Below are 22,174 nucleotides of genomic sequence, written 5' to 3'. Positions count from 1 at the left end.
CCGTGAACTCTAAGATGTGGGAAATTGGATAACCCAGATTCTAATCCCTAATACTACCAATTAAGGGTTTAAATAAAAAAGCTAGGGGTGTTCCATATATGAAATACACACATACATACACACACATATACACACACACACATATATAAAAAGAGAGCGAGAGAGAGAGGAGATATATGTTTATATCTTGTCAATTCTAGAGATAATTCCAAGGAGATACATTTGAAATGATCTCAATTGAAACAATTCTAGGACCAAAAAAATTAGTATTCAAATAATCAAAAGTACAAAAAAATTAAACACTCTCCTTTTTCTTCCTTCGTATTTCATCATCACATCATTTCAATTTGTCTAAGCCATGTAAAGAGATTCAGGTAATGTTTGTGCCAGAAGCAATTTTAAAGTCCCGTCTGAGACTGAACCCAGGGATAAAAACAGTACATGTTCATCAGAAATTTGAGCGAAAGAAATCTAGTTGAATTCAAGAGTGGGGCTTGTTTCAAAAGAAGAGGATGCTTTGGGAGTAGGAAAGGATTCTCAGAGGTCTGGGCCCTTGCTGTTGAGTTGTTAATGTGCTCGTCAGCTGTGCCAGCTGGGACTGTCCATCAATGAAGAATGTGAAGAATGCATGACTGGTGCAGGCAAGGCTGTGAAACAGATGCAGTTCTCTTTTGCTCACCCCCCTGGTGGGGTGGGATGGGGGATGGCCAGGTAGGGGGTGTAGGGTGGTGGGGATGCCTGCCCACCAGACCCTCTACTAAGCAGTCAGCATCCAGGATACTTGCTCCCTGTCAAAACTGCTCTAAGAAAGGATCTGATACTCATTCATGTTAATGAAAGTCCTGATGTTAGAATGTCCAGAGATTCATCATCAAGGATTTTAGCCAATGTCAAATAAAATGAGTACAAGCAATCGGGGACTGAAAATGAACTGCTTGAAGAAAAACCCTAAGAATGACTGAAAAAATTTAAAATTAATCCAATAAAGAATCTGTCCAAATAAGCCCAATAAAGAATCTGTCCTGAATTGTGCAGAGAGCTGAAGAGCCTCTTTTTACCTCCACCCACATTCTCCCTCTTGGCAAGACTTGAGTAAATACTCTTGGCTTGAATAGATGCCTGGTAGCATTCGATTTTGGAACTACAGGTTGTGTTACACACTCCTTTAACTGGAGGCTTCTCATTGCTAGTGAATTCACAAGCAGAATTTTCTTATGAACAGAATTGCTTCACAGGCAATTTTGCTTGTGCCTTTTCCTTATTATTTTCTTATTTAGGACTGGGTGCCTATGGTGATGCATGAGTGGTGTCTGTGTATGAGATATACAGTAATAATAGTGATCTCCTACCATGTTCAGAGCCTGGAGAGAGAACTGGGATAACGATGTGGAAAACATTCAGTAGAATCATAGGAAAATAATCCAAGTCATCAGTGCACAGCTTTAGCATTCATTATCCATTTAAACAGGTAGCTAATGTTTTTTTTTTATTCATTTATTCATTCATTCAATCAGTCAGTCATTTAGTTATTTGGCCAATAAATCTTTCAACAAATATTCATTGACTACCTACTATGTGTCAGACACTCTTCTAGGCACCAGGGATGTATCAATGAAAGACAAAAGAGTAGGATCTAAGAAATACATCAATGAATAAAACATAAAAATACCCCTTCCTTCTAGAGGGGGAGACAGACCATAAACATGAACATGAGGAAATTCTATAATATATTAAAAGGTGTGAAGTGCTCTGGGAAAAAACAGACAATGATAGTGGCCTTGGAATGCTGGTGTGTATGTGTGATTTTTTAAATGGTGGTTAGGGTGGGCTTCACTGAGAAAGTGACATTTGAGCAAACGCTTGAAGGAAGTAAGCGATGTGGATCTCTGAGGGAAGGGAGTTCAAGGCAGAAGTGACAACACAAAGATTCTGAGGTGGGAGCATGCCTGGCATATTCAAGACAGAGGAAAGAAGTCAGTTTTGTCAGATTGGAGTGAGTGGGAAAGAGTAGTAGGAGACAAGTTCAGTACTGGAGGTTATGGGAGGCCAGATTGTGGAGAGTTTCTAGGTGAATTGTAAGGACTCTGACTGAATTTTGGAACCTGAGGAGGATTTTGGACAGAGGAGTGACATGATCTGAATTATGTTTTGGAAGGTGACTCAAGTTGTTTTGTTTAGAATAAGACTATGGCAGGAAGAGGGTGGGAACTGAGCATCCAGGTAGGATGGTTATTTCACTAATCCATGTGAAAAAAAATAGTGGCTCAGACCGTGATAATTGGTAAGAAGTGGTTGGATTCTGGATATATTTTGAAATTAGAGCCAAAAGGATTTCTTGATAGATTGGCTGGGGATGCTTGGGAGAAAGAGAAGAATCAAGGCTAACTCCTAGGATTTTGGCCTGAGCCATAGGCAAGATGGGGTTGCCATCAACTGAGCTAAGCATTAGAACAGATTGTTGGGGTGTAAAAGATAAAATGCAATAGACAATTAAGGAAATGATTTTATTCAGACTGTTGTAATAGGGAGAACATTCTTAATGAGTACAACCTCAAAGAAGAGGAAGGAGGCCTTCAGGGAGAGACAGATAGATGAGTCATCAGTAAGTTTTAGAATTCATGAGGAAGGATGGAGAGGGCTCTTACCTGAGTCACTGAGGAAGGTGGAAATGGGTCTTATATTCAAGGGTAGGTGTCCTCTATGGTTAGCCATTTCTCAGGACGTAGAAGGGTAGAAACTCAGGGCTCAGATAAACATCATCAAGGAAAAAAGCAAGAGTTTGGTTTTGGACTTGTTAGGTTTAAGATTTCTATTAGACTTTCTAGTAGAAATTCTTTAATACTTCTTGCCCAATATCAAGGTGTTTGCTGTGTCCAGTCCTTAATTCTCATATTTATGTACAAACGTGCTATTTGAATAATCAATTTTATTTCATTTCTGAATGCAGGTGAAGTCCATGAATTCTTTTCTTTTTTATATAAAAATATTTTTTAGTTTTATATGCCTTCATTTTACCAAATGATTTATTTCAATAAAATTGGCGCCAAGTTTTCCTACATGACTCTTCAGCTATTCCATGTCTCAGTGATAGGATTCATGGATAACTGAAGACTGTAGCTCTCCATGATTGATTTCATGTCCACACCTACCCATATATATCATATTTTCTCTCCCCTTTAGGCACTTAGATGTCTAGCAAGTTAGAAAAACCAAGTATTTTAAACAATAATTTCTCCTAAGGATACATGAAAATGTTTTTGAAAACTCTATCAGAATGCAGTAAAATATGTGAAATGCTACATTTGGTTATAGAGTTGCAGGTTCTTCATCTACATTCATTCTAAATGTCCTCCCAACACCTCATAGAGGCCCTCATATTTCATATGATTTTCAGGATAGCCAAAGTTCGATCAAAGTAGTCAAAGAAGTGATGAGAAATGTGGTTTTCTAGGGGAAGAACTGGAAAAAAGTAGCCTACAAATTATTTGTATGTGGAACAAGAAAAGAGTGAGGATATAGAGATTTTTCAGGTAGAAAAGAATATGCTGAGTTTAGAAATCATAGAAGTTAAATTTAAGACATGGCAGAAAGAGTGAAAGTAAAATGTAGCCCAAGGACAAAAGGCATTCATGAAATGTAACATAATATTATAAACAAGCTTTGTTTGCAAGTTTGGGAATCCCGTTTAAACCATCCTCTTTATCTTGGGCAAAGGATGTTTTAGTTTTTAAAATAATGCATTCATAATTGGAATCTATTCTAGTATTGGCCGTTTTTGGCTTTAGAGCATTGTTTACTAGGTTCTCTCAGTTAAAAAAAGAAATGAAACTCAGAAACCAGTATAAGTTCTGCACTAATTTATTACCTCACTCAGTTCTCACAATAACCTGCAAGGTAGATGCCATTGTTTTCTGCCTTCCACAGATGAGGAAATATAGAGACTTTAGGTCTAAACTTGCCAAATCGTGTTTTTGTTTTCTGTGGAAAATAGGAAGGTGAAGAGGTAGGATTCAAACTTATGCCTGTTCAACTCAAAGTCTTTTAACCATGTACCTGGCACTACTTTCCATTTATATATTCCTCAAGACTTCTACTGTCTCCCCTTTGCCTTCTTTTTTCCCTAGACTAACACATAACTATAACTTTTACCTTGAAGGGATTTCTTTCTTAACCTTTTATTAATTTACTTTTCTGGATGATGTAACTCTTGTCGGTTTTCTTACATGACACTTCTGGAGTGAACTTTATATTTCAGTTAATACTAAGCCAGAGCAATGCAAATGAATGCAAATTCAACACTCAATTGTGTTGAATACTATATTTAATGAATAATAAAATGCACTGTAGCATTTTTGTGTTAGTGACACATTATTGACATCTTTCATTTATCTCATGCCCCAGGGTATTCTGTTCTATTTAGTGTTTTTGCAGTACTCACCATTTTCTTTATGAGCCACTTCACAATCTTCCTTTTAAAAGTTTTTATTGTTTTTAACCTGTTTCTCCAACTTCTAAGAATCATATTCTAATTTAATCCTAATCCTAATCTTCCCAAATATTGTAATTCTCCTAATGATTTATAAATCTGATGAATTTTAACATCTCCTTTCCAAGTTTTTCATGAAAATGTTGAATGATGTTGTGTTACTAAAGACCCCTGGGGAACTGTAAGTAGTGTATTCTCCCAATCAGTTTATTTTACATTTATAATTACTTTCTAGGCTTGATTTTTTACAAGTTGGTATAATCTTTTGTAGCAAGGTCATCTAATCAATAATTTTGTTAAGTTTCTCCCAATGACTAGGAAGAATTTGAAGTTCTTGGGGTTTCTGATTCTGCATTTTATAGATTGTTTTCTCTCTTTGGGTCTCACCAAAACTGATGTTTGCTTATCATCTATAGAATAGGGGCTCTGCTGACTAAAAAAAGAATGTGCCCTATTATTTAAAAATGCAAAAATATTTATATTTTAAATCTAAATGATATAAAATTGTAGTAATGCAGGTTCAATTTTGCTCCATTTCTGGAGTGTTTTAAAAAATTTAAAAACAACAAAGTTTAACCTTAAGACATAGCTCTGTTATTAAGTAGGTGAATGTGAGTGCAGATATTAAGGACAGTGCTTATACCATGGAGAATTTGATGAGTATTTGGTTTAGTAGTTAAACATAACAGGGTTTGCATTTAGGTGGGGTACATTTCTTATCTGAACAAATTACTCTAGTAGAAAAATAAGTGCTCTAGGTTGGAAGGAAAATGCTGTAGAACAAGTATAAGAGATCAATATAACAGACAAGTTACAGCTTCTGGGTAAGAGATAAAATCCTTGAGTTGACATTGAGGAATTTGTTAGCTCTTCTAGAGTAACAGAAGACTGCAGGATCTAGTCACAGAAGAAATTGCATACACTTAGAATTGGCTTGAATAATAATTCCTAGCTAAAGCTATTTGGGCTACAGGAGCCTTAGGTTATTTTCCCGTATCAGCTGCCAAAATTCTAATGGCCCCCTCAAGGGTTGCCATGAAGACTAACTCACTTAAATACACACACACACACACATGCACGCACACACATAAGACTGTATGCACCTGCAATATTACCACCTTGGTGTCTCTCGGAATACAATTCCGATGAGGTTTAGGGGGCTGTTCAATATGGAGTGGTCCCAGTAAGTGAGTAAATAAAGAAACTGTGAAGCCCATATAACCTTTAATTCACTGCCCAAAATGTACCTCTCTAGCATTTATCACATGGAATCTTAGTCTTGGGTACATTATTTGGTACTTTTATACTTCTTTGCAAGGCACTCTGTATTAACTCACTGATTTCATTAGACTGTGAAGACTGATGTCAAGCAAGATGTCAATCAAATTCCATTTCTGATGTAAAACTTCTAGTTTCTGTTTGGGTTTCTGCCAGGGTAGATTTATTATGAGTAAGTCCTCAAGTCAATCTTTCACTTCTATTTTCTTAAAAATAACTCAATAAAATGCAGCTTGAAGGGACCTTTTGTTATCCTTCAGAGGATGTTTCTAATCAGAAGAGTTAAGAAATAAAGTAATTTGACATTTTAGATTGAATAGGGGAAAGAAGTCTGCTGTGTTGTTGCAAGGTACCTTTTATTACTGCCCTTTGTTCTGAGAATAACAGGTAATTGATGGAACAGTTGGAACTTTCCAGTCTTCCACCCTTCCATCTCTGGTTTGACAAGTTTGCAGTTTGCATCTTCATACTATAATTTAGAGCTGTAAGAATCCATGCTATTTTGAGGTAAATTGTGCCATGATTGTTTTAAGGTTTTTAAAAAAAAGACTCAATTATATCATAACTGTATGAATTATTAACTGATTCATAGAGAAGTGCTAAACTTGGCATTTTAATATCTAATTTTATAGACAGTTAATGACATTTATTTACTGAATAAATAAGTATTTACATAAAGAATATAAAAACTTCTTAGCTCATTGAGTTAAACACATTTTATTAATAAAACTATTTAAATTATTGTTCCTAGGATGATACACAGAAAAAAGGAAATGAGTAATGTCACATCAAAAAAGTATGTAACAGATGAAGTGTAATATACTTGTCATCTTATTGGTATGTAGATGAGCCTGAGGGAAAAATGTTATTCAGAGAAGTTCTTACTGAGAAACACTTAGTACTGGAAGAACAATACACTTTATTTTCTGTTTATGGTACTCAACTCTTCACATCTTAGTAGCATGTATTTTTATTAGTCTGTGTTCTATGGCATATTGAGAAGAGAGAGACACACAGATGCACTGGCAGAAAGCAAACCAGAAAATTGATAGGCAGACATACAATGGAAACAGAAGAATTCAGAACATTAAAGATTTTACTAAGTTTGGAAACTAGTTGCATGCTGTAGCTAAATTCTATGAGAAACAGATAATTCAAAGTATCGCATAAACTTCTCCAATATTACGATATCAGGGCTAGCTGATTCATTTCTTTCTGCCTACCCAAAGCACCTTTGCTTGCATGTCATTGTTACATTTCTCTTTCCCAAACTAAAAGGTCTTTTAGCTAGCATCTTCTTGTGGAGAGTATACAATAACTGTGACCAGACAGAATTCACGGGAGAATCAGAGAGATGAAAAATATTCTGAGTAACGAAAATCGAAATTATAAAGTCTGTGCTCCAAACTCTGAACTTACAGTTCATATTTCTTTCTCACTGGATAGCCTAGTGGATTTCAGTGTGGTCCCTGCACCAGCAGTATCATTTCAATGGAGTACTTGTTAGAAATGCAAAGTTTCAGGTCTCACCCTGGATCTATTGAATCAGAATCTCTGAGGGTGGGGCCCAGCCATCTGTGTTTTAACAAGTCCTCTGGTTGATTTTGCTGCATGCTATGAGAACCTCTGGACTGGCTCCTCGTTACTCCAGTTCTTGAGCCAGAAGCATGAGTAACACCCAGAAGTTATTTAGAAATTCAGATTGTTAAGCCCTGCCCCGGACGCACTGAATCGTAATATGCATTTTAACATGATCCTCAGATCTGTAGTGCAGAATCGTCTGCACATTAAAGTTTAGGAAGCACCAGACTAGCAGTTGTGTCATGAATTTCAGCCTCGGGTGCAGAATGAAATCACCTGGGCATCTTTATAAAATACCCCCAGAGATTATGATTTAATTGTTCTAGGGTGTAATATGGACACCAGGGATTTTTTAAAAGCTCCTCAGTTGACTCTAATGGGCAGGCAAGGTTTGAGAATCACTGATTTAAGCTCTCAAAAAGAGTTTATTTCTTTTGTTTCTAGCAAAAGTTTGAAGAATGTAGAAAAGCTAGAGCCAATTAGAGGAGTGGGACTGAGAGAAGCAACCCAGACCATCACTGTGAGAGATGTTTACAGGAATTTGTAACCAGAGTAATCTTTTTAAGCATTAATCATATTTTTTTTATCACTTTCATGCTTGTCATTTGCCATTGCATTTGGAAAGAAATGCAAACCTTTTAACAAGTCCCTACATGATCTGATGCTACCTACTTCTCCCACCTCATCTAGGCCCCTTGCTCCTCCCATTTCTCACCTTCTGCAGCCAAGTTGGCTTTCTTTAGGTTTCTTGATCACTTTGAGCATTTTCACATTGGAGAATGAATTCAATTGCTGTTCCTTCTGCCTAGAGTGCATTTCTCTCTAGTTTTCTCAATGGTGAATCTTCAACTTTCAGGCCTACACTTGGATAGAGTGCCTTCCCTTATGCACTTTATCTAAAGTAGCTGAGTCTCTCCCAGTACCTTTATTATTTTCCCCCTAAAATGTGAGTTTGATGAAGACCAGGACCTTGTTGATCTCATTCATTGCTATATTTTCAGCATAAGAGCAATGTTGAGTGCAAAATAGAGGCTCAGTAATGATTCATTCAGTAAAGAGAAGATTTTGGGGACTAAGGTGGTTTGGAACTGTATGGACCCCAGAACATCATGTTCTTAAAGCTAATCCATTCCTGTGGGTTTGGACCCATTGTAAGTAGGACCTTTTGACTGGGTTACTTCAGGTAAGGGGTGACCCACCTAATTCAGGATGGGTCTTCCTCTTGCTGGAATCCTTCATAAATGGAATGAACATATATAGAGAAAGCCATGGAAGCAAGAAGCTGAAAGCAATGAAACCCAGAAGAGAAAGGAGAGACCAGCAGATGCTGCCATGTGCCTTGCGATGTGGCAGAGAAGCCAAGTATCACTAGCAGCTGGTCTTTGGGAAGAAAGCATTGCCTTGATGATGCCTCGATTTGGATGTTTTCTTAGCCTCAAAATGGTAAGCTAATAAATTCCCATTGTTCAAGCTGAATCATTTCATGGTATCTACTTTAAACAGCCTAGGAAACTAAAACAGGAACCATAATAACTACTTTTGAAGAACTGTAACTGCAAAGAGGTTAAGATTCAAATGGCCCCAAGGGCTAGAACCAAAACTAAAAGGTGATCATTGTAAAAGGACTGATTTTGACCTACTATTGATGGGGAAGTCATGGACACACTCAGCGGCCATCCTCCAACCCTCACCTACCCCCATCCTTTTCCCCCCTTGCTTGTTTGAGTGCAGATGTTTCAATATGTTTCTATTTCATGGCGCAGGGGGAGGCAGACATTAGGTCTGATGGAACGGTCTGACTGTACCTTGAACCCAAAACCAGGGACAAGCAGTGCCAGCTGCATGCCAAGGTGGAAACTGCAGATATATTGCTTGAAACATGCTTTTTGTTCTTTGGCAGGGTCCCCTACCCTTGGGGTGTATAAATGCTCTTTATTCAGGCAGAACAGGGTCCTTAATCTCTAATGTGAGGTGGGATGTGCAGAGCCACCATCCACTGACACTGACCCAAGTAGTTGGCCACCCCAGGCCATGATGCTCTTTTAGACCCTTGGTGCTGGGCTACTAATAAAGTGGTTACTTTGGGGGAATCCCTGTTGTGCCTGTGTTCCCATGATACACCATACAGCAACTCACTCCACAGCTATAGATAAGAAATTCATTGAATGAAACTTAAATAGGCAGCTAGAGGAACATGTAAATTGTCATAAGAGGATGGGTAAAAGTTTCGTTGGATTGCCCCTCAGAAGTGTTGTCAATCAGATAACTTGAGCATTGGGAATGTGATTAGATTTCGATAATCACTGATATCCCATTCAGTCTCATGAATTCAAGACTATAAAAATAAAAATGAATGGTTTCTAATGATTATCAGCCTGGAGAAGGTTGAGTAGACAGCAATGGAGAAAGGCAGAAACATTTCAAAAGCAGGTACAAGATCTGAAAAGGATCATAATGGCTCCTGATATATTTTTTTGTAAGAGCAAAGAGCTTTCTGCTCATCTATAGGTCTTGAGGGCATCACTGTATCATTTTGCAATATCAAAATTAGTATTTTTATTAATTGCATACATTGTTACAGTAACATATTTTTCTCATTTTAAAAGTATGACATGTTCATTGTCATTTTTCATCTTGTAAAAATATTGCAAACATTGCATATTTCATCTAACATTTTTCTATATGATTTTAATGACTTGAGAATATATTGTATAAATAAATTATCATTTATGAAACTAATCTTGTGTGACTATCCTTGCAGTGAAATCTTTGTGCATCTTTGTGATTATACCGTGAAGATAAATTCCTGGTTATGAAAATATTTGGTTAAAGGGTTTGCAAATATTTAAGCCTTTAATAAGTATTATTTATAGTGAAAAACTCGAGTCATTAATATTCTTTGTTTAAAGAGTCAGACAAGCAAGTGATTTATTTTGGAATAAATTCTATCAAGATAATTAAAATAAAGGAGTTTAGGTATGTAAAATTATAAATAGTCAACTTTCCAAAACAGTTAGCCACCTAGAATTACCTATTCACCAAGGATTCCATAGCCAAAATGCTATGCTCTATCTCTATCTAAATCTGTAGACATGGGATTTGTGTTGATAGAATGGAGACATGTTTAATGCTATTGACAGTCTACGAATGATCTCATTGGCCTTTACTGACATTGTCCACACCATCGGTGGAAAAATATATTGTCATAATTAATCTTAAGTCTTTTCTGGTAATGCAAACAAGTTTAGTGGGCTAAGATATTTCACTCATTGATCTATGGAGTGTCCATGCATTGAATAAAAGTTTCACCCTCCACTTCACTTTGCCATTTGGAATTATTCCTGAACTTCACAGTCAGCAAATCTCAACATAAGAGTTCAGTGGAAATTCCATAGGAAGACCTGGGACCGTAAGTAATTAGTGAGAGAATGGTATCAACTAAATATTAAGACAGTTGTTATCAGATAGCTCTACCTCACTTTGGAAATTGAGCTGTTTCTTTTTTGTTGTTGCTATATGTTATGTGTTTTCCTTAAGTTGTTTATCAATGAGCTCAATGCTTACAAATAATTTGGACTTTTAATTACTGGAATGGCTAATGGAGGTCCAAACAGAGAATGAGTGTCTGACTAATCAACATGCTCACAGCAGTTAAGTTATAGTTTACCATTCCCACTGCCATTTACATTGTTACAACTTTGGAGGAGGATTTCTTAAAAAGATGATAATATGGTCTTGTGCTTACTTTCCTCATCATGATGAAATCGTCAGAGGTCTCTGTGGGTTTTCAAATTTTCTAGGTTACATTTAATCATCTGTGTTTTTTACTCTGACTACATAACTCTTAGGCAAAATGTGTTGTTTTACTCTAATTTTTTCTCCTAAATTTGGTCTTCTATTTTCCTGTAACTACAGTCCTCTATCACATTTTCATTACCTCTTGCTTGAGTTATCAAGTTACAAATGTTTATTGGGAATGGAGTGGAAAAACTAATAATTATTGAAAACTTTATCTGAACTAGAAATGCTTCAAATGTTATCTAGATTTTACGACAAACAGACATTATTTTTCCTGCTTTACATAAGAGGAAACTGAGGTACCAAGATGTTCTATAATGTAGACAAGTAGCAAGTTTGAATTTGGGAAATTTTCAGCCATATTTTCTTCAAATTTTTTCTCTTCCATTCTTTCCATTGCTGCCACAACTGCACTTACACGTGTATTAAAACTTTTCATATTGGCTAACAGATCTGTGAAGCTCTGTTCAAAATTGTTGATGTTTTTTTCCTTCTGTTCTTCAGACAGTATCATTTCTATTGACCTAAATTCAAGTTCACTGACTTTCTGTAGTCAACTGCATTCATTTAGTAAACCCATCCAAATATTTTTTTTAACTTTCAGATATTGTATCATTCAGTTCTGGTTTCCATTATATAATGGGTTACAATCCTGGCTCTACCATGTTCCAGCTCTGTGATGCTAAAAATATATTAAAGCTTTCTATGTCTCATATTCCTCATCAACAGCTGCTGTTAGAATTCCTTTTATGGAGGAAACTTAAATTTTGTTCAGAAAAAGACTGTAATAGGCCACTTGTTGTAGATGATGAAACCCTTAGTACAAGAGGAATCATATTGTGCCAAGACAAAATAATGGGATAGTTAAACTATTCTGTAGGAGAAAACAAGATACACATTTTTTTCTTGCTTCTAGAGGTAATGGGTATGGAAGGTCGTGGTGCGAGGCCGAAGCATGGTGGGGGATGAAATAAGCACTGAAAATTCTAAATGATGGTGTAGCTGAAAGATATCTTAAGAACAAGAATTCACAATGCTCACTTTAAAGTCGTTTGTTTTCCTAAACTATGATGCGGTCCTCTGTTTCCACAGTCCCAAAATTTCAGTAGATTTTACTAAATTTGTCAATACCTTATGTGAGTATTTTGTGTGTGTGTTTATAAATTTTAATGGCAATGGAATAAAGAGACAGTCCATAAATTGAATGAAATCAGCAGGACCAGTGGAATCACCTCTTGGTGAGCAGAGAACACACAACCAATGGGAATTTTCAGAGATTCCAAGGTGGGCTTCTATAGGGATTTTTATGGGGTAGGTTTCTATAGAGATCTTAGCATATCATATCAAACTGGGAGATCCCAATTAATAACTGGTTAAAAAAAAGAGGTATGGGTAGAAGGTAAAATGGGTAAAGCTCTAGGTTGAGTGTGAGGAGAGTAAAGATGCAGTTGTGGCATCATATTGAAGTGAAACTTTAGGGTATGCCATCACCTGATCATCTACAGACAAATTCTGACCACAAGTATTTTCATTTTCATGGTATAAATGTGTGCTTAGGACTTGGCAAAAGAAGCAGAATTTTCAACTCTATATCAAATATTCCAGTTGAAATGAAAAAAAATAGAAAATGATCTTTAATTAGGCAGTCTAATACATGGCTAGAGAAAATAGGCCTAGTTTAGCAACTCTGCTTCTTTTAGAAGTTTTGCATTCGTAATTGCATCTGCATCAGAAAACTGAAAGAACAGTTCCTAAAAATTTTAAGGCTCAGAAGCTTAAAGCCTTAGGAGTTCTTTTTAACTGGAGAAAAATTGTAAGAAAAAACTTGGAGTGGTTTGATCCATTAAAATCAATTTTACTCTACATTCCCTGGAGTCCAATTGCTTTTTAAATTTATGCATTTAAAAACATTTATGAAACTACAGTAATCACTAACAGAGTATATCAAAATTTGAAATCACCAGATTCCCCCTTCACACTCTTTTCTATACTTCAATTCAAAAATAAATCAAACTAATCTAACTCAACAATTCAAACTGTATCGACTGAATCAAAACTATGACATTCAAACAAACACAAAAAAACATTTAAAGATATCAATGATAAAAGTGTAGCATCAGGTATCTGACTTCAAAGAAAGAATCTTATTTTTTAAACTTAAGCAACCAGTTTTTCATGCATCTCTGTCTTTCCTCCCCTTTTATTATTCTTAGGCAGCTAGGATTCATCCAATACAAAAATTATTTACAGCACCAGGATGATTTTTTATTTTTTAAAAAGTATATAAATGTTGTATTTGTTACGAGAAGTTGCAAGGAAAGGTGTAATGAGGCCTCTGTTTATTAGGCCTCACCTTAAGTGCAAGGCAGTGAATAGCTAGTGCCTTTTGAGTGTTAGAAAAGAAGTTTCTAGGTCTTGTCACATAGGCTACTGTTGGGATGTGGTAACACATGGGAAACACATTTAATCTGACTGAAGCTCAGAATTACAGGCCCCAATTAGTGATCTGAATTTCCCTATCAGGTATATGAAGGAATAGAACTTGATAGAATTACAGTGGGTATGTGACTCGGTGCCTGCCCCTTAGGGAGTACTAATGCACCCTGCAGTGCTTGTGGGTCTGTCTCCTTCAGTCATGATCTCTTGCTTGGTTTTCCTTTTCTCCAAGGAATGAATGCCTCTAAATTTCCAGTTCCAGGATTAGGAAAGATGTATATTAACTGGACCATTCAGGAGCTTGATTTCACAAACTTGGCTTCACTAGCACCAGGCTTGACCTGAATGAACTAAATATAGTGCTTAATAATCTTGTTTTGCACCTAGTAGGAATGTAATAAATATTTATTGATATTAATTAGACTGAAGTGGACACAGTCTTGTGGATAGAAAACAATGACTTGTTTGCTTTTTTTTTATTTATCACTATTGGATTATTAGATACTAGAATGGGTGACTAAAGAAGTACATTAGGTTGATGAGCAGGATAAATATTAATTAATTTAGGACTTTTGACCTCCTGAGAGACAGGATCACACACTAAAGAGCTTTTGAGATTCCTTTCAGTAATATGACTGTATGGCTGTCTTTTAGAGATGGAGATAGATACATGGAGAGATTATACAACATATTTATAGGAAGTGAGCTCAAGTTGAGATAGAAATTGATATAAAATAAAGATACAAATAATTAATTCCTTTACCATATGGTAATATAAAAGCTAAAAGGCCAATATGTGTTTCTAGCATAGGCAGTGGCTTTGTGTTTATTTTTAAGAATTCTGGTTGGAGTCTGTCAAAACTAACTGGACAAAAAGGCCTAGGGTCTGTTAACAAATAGTGAAATACATGCTTTGGCTTAGAAATTGCTTAGAGCATTAATCACATTCATATAATTTGGCTGAATTGTCTACCTTCCTGTTTCATTTCAATCCTCATTCAATTGTCAATAAAGAGAAAGCATCTCTACTTGTCTGGCTTCTCTTAATGCAGTCTTCTTTTTCTTTGAAAGATAAATGCAGAAATTTGCATTGATATAAAAGAATAGAGAAACTTCGAGGCCAGATTCTGTATCTCCCTACATGGCCTAGAAAGAGGACAAACCCAGTAATGCAGGATTTGATTTCCTAACAGAAGCCCAGGAGTTATCAAAGCAGACATTAGTAAGTAGTCCATTTATTTACTCATGGTATGTGTCTCTCCTTCTTTATAACTAACCCTCATACACAAAGGTGAGAATAGTTGCAATCAGATATGATCTATGCAATCAGATATGATCTATGGTTCCTGATCATGCTCACCTCTGACTCACAGTTTCAATTACCTACAGAGAGATGAAGATCAAGGAGAGGGAGAGACCCAACAAAGCATATGTGATGGTTAATTGCATGTTTCAACTTGACTAGGTTTTGGTGTCCAGTTGTTTGGTCAAGCAAGGATTGGCTTGTTATTGTGAAGCTATTCTGTAGATGGATTTGCATCTATAATCAGTTGATTGCACCTACATCTGATTGGATCTACAACCAAAAAAAGGAGATTGCCTTCAGCAATTTGGGGAGTCTCCTCATCCAATTAGTTGGAGGTCATAAAAGCCAAAAATGAGAAAGTAGAATTTCTGCCTGTAATTCAGCCAGCCAACTTCTCTTGGGGAATTCAATTTTATCTTTATCAGAGTTTCCAGCTTGCCACCTGCCTTACGGAATTCAGATTTGCCAGTCTCACCTATGGAAGTAGATACTATTAACATTTTACACTGAAAGGTTGAGGCTCAAAAAGTTTAAATTACTTGCCAAAAATGTCATGGCTAATAAGTGGAAATGACTGATGAATCTGGGCTCAAAACCAAAACCATAGTGAGGCATAAAATGGGGCTACGAAGGAAGCAGAAGGCACACAACTTGTTAGAATAGAACATACATACTCTGAGTCTTTTCTGAAGGTTCAGTCAGTCTGTTTGCAGAATCAGACATATAGCACTATTTTCTGTGTCCTTGCTCTTCTACTAAACTCTTTCCCTCTCACAACAGTTAAAGTTTTTGTCCATTTAAAATTCATGTTTTTAAAACTACTGACCCCTACTTCAAATGTTCTGGGTAGTAAAATAAATACATTCTCTGTTACTTCACTGCTAATAAGATTGACTCTTCAAACATAGGGAAGAACTAGCTCATGAAAAATAATGTAATATGTTGTGAAACAATTTGCTCCATGATCTAAACTGTCTTCCTAAAATATACCTGGGTTCAGAGTATCTCCAGTCTGGAACAGAAGTAGTCTATATAAGAAGGCAGGAATCTAAACACATAAATAAACTGGGAGGAAAGAAGAACGTTAAATGGAATGGGTAGGTAGAAAAGACAGGAGGCAGCTGGATTTGGAAGAGGTAAAGGGATAAAGATAAGAAGAAGAAAAGCTCAATTTTGACTTTTTTTCCCCAAGATATAAAAGAAAGAGCCCCCCCCCCCCCAAAAGAGAGATCTTTAAATATGGAGCCATTTCCCTGACCAAGGTTGGAGTGAACATGAAGACAGTACATTTTGATCTGGAAACAGGGGTAGATTTGAAGAATCCAAATATATGACTTGATTTCCCAAGGGGGGCAAAAAACTGTAGTAAAGGGCTAGTAAAAGCACTAGGTGGTTAAGTTTTAGATAATTATAAAAGTCAGGTTGCTATGTTAGCCATGATAAGTTGAAGGGAGTAACTTGAAAGTGTGTATCTATGAATTATGTAACCGTTATTCTGAGATTGCCATAATGTGGTTAAATGGGATTTTCCCTGCAAATGACTTTTTTTAATTTAAATTCAGTTTTATTGAGATATATTCAATACCATACAATCATCCATTGTGTACAATCAACTGTTCACAGTACCATTATATAGTTATGCATTCATCGCCCCAATCTATTTTTGAACACTTTCCTTACACCAGAAAGAATAAGAATAAAAAATAAAAGTAAAAAAGAACACCCAAATCATCCCCCTCATCCCACCCTATTTTTCATTTAGTTTTTGTTCCCATTTTTCTACTCATCCATCCTACACTGGATAAAGGAGTGCAATCCACAAGGTTTTCACAATCGCACCCATTGTAAGCTACATTGTTATACAATCATCTTCAAGAGTCAAGGCCACTGGGCTGGAGTTTGATAGTTTCAGGTATTTACTTCTAGCTATTCCAATACATTAAATCCTAAAAAGGGTTATCTATATCTATCTATCTATCTATCTATCTAGTACGTAAGAATGTCCACCAGAGCGACCTCTTGACTCCATGTGAAATCTCTCAGCCAGTGAAACTTTATTTTGTTTCATTTCACATCCCCCTTTTGGTCAAGAAGATGTTCTCAATCCCATGATATGGGTCCAGATTCATCTCCGGTAGTCATAGCCTGCATTGCCAGGGAGATTTACACCCCTGGGAGTCAGGTCCCACATAGGGGGGAGGGCAGTGAGTGTTCACCTGTCGAGTTGGCTTAGCTAGAGAGAAGGGGCCACATCTGAGCAACAAAGAGGTACTCAGGGGAGACTCTTAGGCACAATTATAGCTGCAAATGACTTTTTGATGTTCTTTTGAATAGTGGTAGTAGAAATTTCATAGAATCATTAAAAAGTATACTTGGAACAAACTTTAGAATAATAATGATGATAATTATTGATATTATTAATATTAATAACTCAGTGTGCCAGGAACTATTCTAAGAGTTTTTACACATATTACCTCATTTAATCTTCTTAACAACTCTATAAAATAGAAACAATTATTAGTCATCATTTTAGAGATGAATAAACTGTGCCAAAAATGTTAAATAATCTTCCCAAGGTCACACAGCAACTGGGTGAGGAGCTCAGATGTGAATTCTAGTAGTATGGCTATACAGCCCATCTCTTAACCACTCAAGAAAACCTTAGGTCAAATCCTTATTTGGATATGATATCATTTAAGATAACAGAAATTGCTGTAGTGACTAAACAAAAATATGTAATGTTTTGAACACAGTATGTTTGTATTTGTTCATATAACAATGCTGTGTGAATAAGTGTGATCATCAGACTGGCTGACAGTGTCACATAGCTTAGAGGCCAAAGTCTACCTAAAGCCATGTGCTTATTTTTAGCCTCTAAAATTATCTGCAGGACTATGGATATGAGCCTCCACACTTTGTTCCAGATATAAGGGCTGAGCCTTTCATTTGTTTTCCAAGGAAAGCGTGGTATCGATAGGACGCATTTAATAGAACTAACCTTATCTTACCTCTTTTGGTATTCCAAAAGAAAATCTGGAATTATGAGAGAATATTCTGTTTACATGATGTTAAAACTGGTTGTTTTAACTAATAAAGAAAAGGGAACTTATTTGATGCTTAAGTGAACCATTAAGTCAAGACTCAAATCCATGATCCCTCTGGAAAAATATAGCTTAAGTGGATGCTTTGCTTTCCTCAATCTTTAAAGAAAAGCAGAAGACTCTTAGTTTAGCAAAAGTGAGTTAGAACACCCCAAAGTATGTGTTCCCAAACAAATGTTATTACCAAAGTATTTTTAACATGAAGCAAATAGGACTTTTCCTGAAACTTCAGAACACTGGCTAAACCCCAAAGTTGAGGACAATGGATGGTAAGTGCTTTATGACCTAAAGAGATGAGCTAGATACATGTCCGTAGCATGCACTTAACATATGACCATGTCAATCCTGTGGCTGTCACTCAACTCTAGTCTGTATTAGAAGAGGTTAGAGATTTAACAAGTAGATTCTTTGAAGGGAATTTTTAGGAGTAGAGAATACCATGGCATTAATTCCTTTCTTGTTCAAGGGAGAGAAAAGCAAAAATGGGGATGGGTGGTTCATTCCTTTTTCTCAAGCCTAGTGAGGAGGGACACAAAAAGAACCATTCAGGAAATTTGGAGCTGCTTGCCAAATGAAAGACCTGTGCTTACTTAACTGTTGTCTGGGGAACCAAGAAGGCAGGAGTCAGACTGGTGCTTTCTCTGCTGGCAAGGCAAGGATTGAGAAGCCAATAGTTGATAAAGCTGTCTTCCATAATATGGTGGGGATTAGATATTTAAAAGTCTCCCTGTGGGTCCAGTGGGAACATGAAGAAGATAACTAGACTTGAGTTTTCTCAGAAGGACCCAGTCCCAACAGGTTTGAGGGTTGGGGCAAGGGAAACCCAGCAGGAGCTGGATCACTGGAGTGCGCTGGGCTGTGGGTTAAAGCTGAAGAACTCTCCAAAGTGTCCCATGGAGAGAGTTGGTCTCAGGTGCCTTCCTCTACCCCTTGGGAGATGCCCTTGGGTTCCAGACTTTTAGCCTGTGTCAGAACCAGTTTGATTCTTCCATGCCTTCATTTCTCACAGCCCTCACCTCACCCACCCCCCTCTCTCTCTAGTGGTCTCTCTGCCATCCTTCCTGTGTCAGTGGAGTAAAAATTTAGGAATTCTTTCAGGTGATTCTGGTGTCACTTAATTTCAACAAAGCAGATGATCTTCACATAGAGTTTTAAAATTTTCTTTCACTAGGTTGACTAGCCTTTTAGTGTGTTTCTATTGTTTCCCCCTTTTCTTTTCTCATTCAATTCTGTTAAAAATTTGCAGTAGTATATAATTATTTTTGGGAAATCATTGTATGGGTCTTCCTTGCCTTCCTTGAAGTCAGAGAAAGACAAATTGGTGATTTAGGGAGTTCTAGCTTCTGGTTATGATTTCTGTATTGTGGGAGAAGGGGTTTTGAATCTAGGAAGCCATTTCACATCCTCCCTCTTGCTGGCATGCAAGACGACAATTCAGATTGGGAGGTATCAGAGATTTTTCAGATATTTATATCTACTTTCTTATCATACTTCTTGAGAGAGTAGAGAAAGAGCTATGTAATTCTTTGGGTCATTTACTTTCTTAAATATAAAAAAGGATCATCTTTAAGAGAAACATTTTTAGATTTACACCACCTGTAAACAATTGACCCTTATCCGATTTGACTGGGAAAAGGCAGAGCAAAACCAATAAAAATTTAATCATTTTCTTGTCTTTTTAAGATTAGTAGATATGACTAGAGCCATTTACACTCTGAAATGATTTAACTTGATGAATTAAAATTGCCACTCAGCATAATAACATAGTGAAGGTTACTGACAGAATTAAAATGTTCTTTTCAGAAAATGTAATTCGTACATTTGCACATTAAATATAAAGACAACTCTTGTTGAGCTCTGGTGAATACACCAGCTGAAAAACAAAACAAACTAACTAGACACCTTTCATTCTTCTTGAAAGGTTCCCTTTGGTAAGAAAAATTAGATATTTAAGATCCCCCCCTTCAGTTCTTTAAATCATATACATGAAAGAATATGGAAATACATTCTACAGAAACTCTTTTGTACAACTTGAAAATAAAAGAGTGACTCCCACACCTTTTTAAGAAGAAATCTAGGAAGATGTTTTGAGAAGAGAGAACCCTTTCATCTGCCTGTTAAACTCCCTGTATTTCTATGGACTTCTATACACAGACACAAAGAACGGAGCTGCCGCATTTTCATAACTTCTGGGGACATCACCCGCTTCATAGCCCAGATGACTGTCACCCCCTGGAGTTGTGTGGTGTTTTCCTTTAGGAAAATAAGGATACCTCTTTGGAGTCCAGTATATTTTAGTTTATTTTCACTGAAGTATAAACAAGTTAGGTAGGAAGTCTCAAAGGACTGTGCCTTGGAGACAGCAGGAAGAACTGTAGGGAAGGTGGGTTGGGGGCAGGAGAGGGGATGTGTGGCCCTGGCAGGAGAAGAATCGTGATGTCGGTGCCAAAACAATGACAGCTGGCATTCCATGGGTTTTTGCTATGGATGAAAGTGCTCAAAACTGGACAAATTCAATATTTTCTATTATGGTTGGCAGCTCCAATGGTTAGCTGCTGGTCATTATTGACCAGATCCTCAACAGGTATACATTGTTCCCTGTTCTTTTTTAGATCTATTCTGCCCACATATCTCTCCCCCTCCACAATCCTGACATTTCATACTGTAACATGGACAAGAATAAATTAAGTTACCTATAGTTGGCCAGATTCTTTTTTTCCAATTCAGTCTTACTGTTGGTATAAGGGTAAGGAAAGAAAGAATTTAAATGACAGATTTGTTTTGATGTTTACAAAAGGATGATGGTGTAAATTCAAAATTTAAGATATCAATCTTAACTAAACAACTTAAGATTTATTATAATATAATGCTTTCTACTTGCAAAAGGGCCAAGCCAAGCAGACTTTGGTTTAGAAAAGTTTTATTTGTTTTATTTTTCTTCTGCGGCTCAGACTAAGTTTCCCTGCTTACAGTTTTTAAAAGTTCTTTGCTACTGGAATCTCTTCAGTAATGTAACTCTAATGCTTTCTCTAATGGTTTCTCTCCTCACATAAAATGTTCCCTTAAAACTCCCTGAGGAAGAAGAGTTGGGATGCAGGTACAGTCTCACCTTTCATGTATAGTGAAGTCTTAGCTATATTTCTTCATACAGAGTTTGTATCATGCAAATACAGGTTTATTTTGCTTATTGAGAAACGTAAGATGGGATATTTGTTGCCATAGTCCTAAACAATATATGGATGAATATGTGTGTTTTGAGTTGCTTTCCCAAGGGTGATGATGCACTTTTTTCTTTTTTTTAGGGCAGATCACATTTATTCTGTAGTTCTACTTTTTTGCTACCTGTAGACTGTACCTGTGAAGAGCTAATCCATGCACATGTAGAATTCCCGGCATTGTTCTCAGAACCATTGCTTTTGCCAGCTGGCAGTCGCCTTTGGCTTTACTGCTCTCAGAGTTTCGGATTTCATTTAACTGCCATTCTAGTCAGTGTCCCTCCATTTAAAACTTAAGGAAATTGCATAATACTTGGCTATTTGGATTCCTCAATTTCTTAGTTGATCCAGCTATTGCTGTCTTTCTCATGCTTTTACATTATTCTGTCTTTTTTTTTTTTTTTTTTTTCTCTTTTTTTCTGTTGCTAGTCCCAGCCTTAGCTCGGGCCTCAGTTTCTCTGTGTGAGTACAAGTTTTCACATATTGAGAAACTTTTCAGAATTCAATTTCAGTGGTAGCCACATAGCTCCCAGTTGAGATCAGTGAACTGGACAGATTCTTTCCCATGTATGTTCCTGAAAAGAGAAGCAATTGTGCCCTCCTTGATTGGCATAAATATTATAGTGATGCAGATTACCTCCAGCATCTTTTTGTTAGTTTCTAGGTAAGGAATTGTACAAAATATCCTATAGGAGATGACCAGCAGATCATTATAAATAATTATCTATAAATTAATAGGGAAGAAACAGCTGAGCATCAGTGACTTGGGAGCCAGGAAAATGTAGGAGAAGAACCATATTTTGGCCCCAAAGAAAACTAAATAATGGCCACTATTGACAAACGAGAACACTTTCTCTTTGATGTTTTTACTAAGAGAAATTCAAAATCATTTACAGGCATGCATTAATAATTAGTTCTCTGCACATCCCCGTTTTTTGAATGCTTAAATTGAGGCAGATGGATAATGATTGAC

The sequence above is a fragment of the Choloepus didactylus genome, chromosome 13 (genome assembly GCF_015220235.1).
Source record: "Choloepus didactylus isolate mChoDid1 chromosome 13, mChoDid1.pri, whole genome shotgun sequence".
In the NCBI taxonomy this organism is placed as follows: Eukaryota; Metazoa; Chordata; class Mammalia; order Pilosa; family Megalonychidae; genus Choloepus; species Choloepus didactylus.
Note: the sequence above shows the minus strand (reverse complement) of the source record.